This window comes from Lactuca sativa, chromosome 3, assembly GCF_002870075.4.
Source record: "Lactuca sativa cultivar Salinas chromosome 3, Lsat_Salinas_v11, whole genome shotgun sequence".
NCBI lineage: Eukaryota > Viridiplantae > Streptophyta > Magnoliopsida > Asterales > Asteraceae > Lactuca > Lactuca sativa.
In genome coordinates this window covers 136,567,272-136,570,967 of record NC_056625.2, presented here as the reverse complement: position 1 = coordinate 136,570,967, position 3,696 = coordinate 136,567,272, and positions in this window count along the sequence as shown.

Here is a 3,696-nt window from a genome sequence, read left to right as displayed (position 1 = left end):
CGAAGGTCGTTTCCATGTTAAGTATATATCAAATATACATATATAGACATAAAAGTACTTCCATAACCATACGTACTAGACGCACCGTTAACAAGTTACCATCGGGGTAACACAGAACCATACTATTACAACTGTTAGATCAATGAGTCAGTTCATTCATGAGTCTATACTAGGAAGAGAATATATACAACTATACTACGAGAACATATACAACTATACTACGAGAACATATACAACTATACTAGAACAAGAAACATTTCATCACATATGCAAGAATACGATAACAAATGTGATCCACTGTATCGGAGCATGCCTTAAATGTCATGGCCCGAGTTGTAGCCAGAATTCTCTTGGAGGGAGAGCATTGAGTTTGCGTATAGATCTATACTGGATTGACTAGCCTACACCTTGCTGCTAGCTACAGCCGGACCTGCAGGTCTGCGGGTGCCAAACGTCATTCCGTTATTACGACCGTTCTTTATGTCGTTGTTATCAGTCGATAGTATGGTGCAATTATCACATTATACCTTAATATAAATCCGGTTTAAGGTAGTAGTAATTAGTACAACAGTAGTTCTTATTATACAAAACTACAGTACTACAATGATTTACCCATTACATATTTTGGTGATAATCTCACTTAAGCATTAATGTACAAACTATATTTTATCAAATAATAGTTATACTTGGGTAATTACACACTTTTACAACAGACGAGTTTACAAAACATTTAAGCCTCGGTAGAAGGTTACTTTTATAGAAAATATAGGATTTTCTGAGAGATTCAAACGTTTTTGACAACGAACATTGACACTAAAATACTTATGAACTCACCAGCTTAATGCTGATAAACTCTTTCAAAATAACTTGTATTCTCAGGTCATCAGTAGACAGGTACCGATGCCAGCTTTTGAGATGATGGAGCGTACTCAAGACTCATCATTTTATTATTTTGATTTACGTTATATTTTTGGTGTCTAAAACTGTACAGAACACGCATGTATTAAATTTATATATTTAATGCAATGGATGATGTTGTTTGCCTATTTACATTTACTGTGTTGTGATTACCTTACATGACGTCCTCCGCCCCAGAACGTTTCCGCCGTTCTTGGTTTTGGGGTGTGACAGATTGGTATCAGAGCATTGTTTATAGTGAATTGAGTATATCAACCCATAAAAGATATACTAAACTATAAACCCATTAGGGATTAAACTCTGACCAAGAGTCTATACTTTAAATAATAAAATATTTAACTAAGTATACTAGTCTGCATTCATACTAAAATAAGTGTCACAATGACAAGAACAAAAATATTACGATTGTTAAATATCACAAGTGAGCTCGGGGATGTATGGTCAGTCCTGGGAATGGCATAGCCTGATCAACTATGCTGATCCTAGGAGTGATTAGCACATGCCTTAGAATGGTTGTGATAGGTTAACAAGTCTAAAAACTTACCAACAATACCAAAAGAAGATCAATAGAACTTAAACTTAAAATACTATAGGAGTATTTTGTGCTACTAGTTACACGTATACTATATTCTTATACCTCTATTCTCGAGTAGATCTTGATGGCTAGATATCCATCATGGCGACCCGTACTTTCCCAATGAAGGCAATGCCGGGTGGATCGATGAAGAGCCCGAAGTTGATCATCCAATCCCTTTGGATGATCACCTCGCAGAAGGCTTTTCAGATGGGTCCGACTCCGAGCCTGAAGTCAACAACCTACCGATTGTAGGTTAAGCCCCAAACAACAACCCTCAACCGGCATTTCCAGGTCCTACACCCATGTGGGCAAACAACCTGAACCGCTGGAGTGATAATCAGGGTCAACCCTTACCATACATTGGGGACCGAACCTTTTACAACGTCAGAAATGGTGGCTCTACTGACCGGGCTCTGCCTGTCATTATCCGCAGAATAGCTCGTATTGTCGAGCAAGGTGGAGCAGCCGTCGACCGGGTCATAGAGATTGATACCGACTCAGGTGTCAACACAGTCAGCATCCGCCGTCTTGAAGAAGACATGGAACGGACCCGGAGGACCAATAAAACCCTGCAGTAGCAGTTGGCTGCCTCACGAGCTGAAATCTTAGAGCTTCGAGCTCGTCAGAGGACTTAGGATCGACACCTTCAAGAGGTGTTTCGACAAGTATCCGACCGCAGTACTCGCCCGGGACTTTCCCATCGCCGTTGGTTGATGTCTAGTACATCTCCGTCTTTTAATTAAAGGATAGCCTTTAACATCTGTGCTCCAAGTAGCACTTGTGTGTAAAATGTTTCTAACTTTCCTTACTCAAAAGTTGAAATCTAAGAATTGTCAAACTTTTCTATATGGTATGATGTATGACCTACAGTTAGGTCGATTTTCCCTGAACTTATTACATCAGTAATACCAGTATTTTTGAGATCTATCTATATGGGAAAAATCTATACACTTGTGTTTTCCTACTAATATTTCTTATTATGGTTTCAAACACTCTTTCAACTGTTGGACTATGGTTAGTTAGTCCATGTGTCACCCTCACGTTGCTTACAAATTGATTCTTACCATCTTTCTTATCTTTATAAACTTTTAGCTGAAGGATGCCTCCTCGCAAGTCTCCCAGGAATAGGAATAATCCTGCACCTCCACCTCCTCCGCCTCCGGTCATCGATACTATAGCCCTGAATGCTGTCGTAGCTACAGCATTGGCAACTGTCATGGCTCAGTATCACTCTTCTGATGCCAGCAGAGGTGGAACCCATGTGGAATCTATTCCGATCGAAATCCCTGTGCGCTCAAGGGAGTGCTCTTACATGGATTTTACAAACTGCAAGCCGAAGCCTTTTTATGGCACCGACGGAGTCATTGCTCTCTCGCAATGGTTCGAGAAGACTGAATCAGTCTTCGAAATATGTTCATGCCCTGATGCGTGCAAAGTGAAATATGTCGCATGCACCTTTGAGGGTAAGGCCCTAACGTGGAGGAACGGCCACGTCAAAGCACTAACTCTCGTCGTAGCCAACGACATGGGCTGGGAAACAATGAAAGACCTCATGACTGAGGAATACTGCCCGAGGGGCGAGATCCAGAAACTGGAGCAGGAACTCTGGAACCTGTCAATGAAGGGCACCAATGTGGTCGCTTATACTGCCCGCTTCAGCGAGCTGGTGGCCCTCTGCCCCAATATGGTTCCCACCGAGGTGAAGAAGATCGAGAGGTACATTTGGGGACTAGTGCCTCCGTATCAGGGGAATGTGCTAGCGTCAAACCCCGCTACCTTCGACAGTGCCAAACGAGTGGCACAACGACTCATTGACCATGGAGTCAAAACCCCTGCAACCACAACCACCCTAGCCATCCCGGAACCCTCCAAACCCGCCGATACTAAGCGGAAATTCTGGGATGAAAGGAAGAAGCAGCAAGCTGCCAAAAAGCAGTAATTGGTGGCAATTCATGCCGCAGTAACCCCTACTGCTACTACTACTGCTCCGGTGAGTCGGTATGCTGGAAGTTCGCCCAAGTGCAACAAATGCAGCTACCACCACAACGGCCCCTGCCGTGAATTGCAGTGCTCTAACTGCAACAGGAAAGGACACACCGTCCGATTCTGTAAGTTCCCAACACAACCTATCAACCAAGTCCCTGGCTCTGGCGCAAGCCCAACCTGCTATGGATGTGGTGAAGCAGGCCACTTTAAGAGGG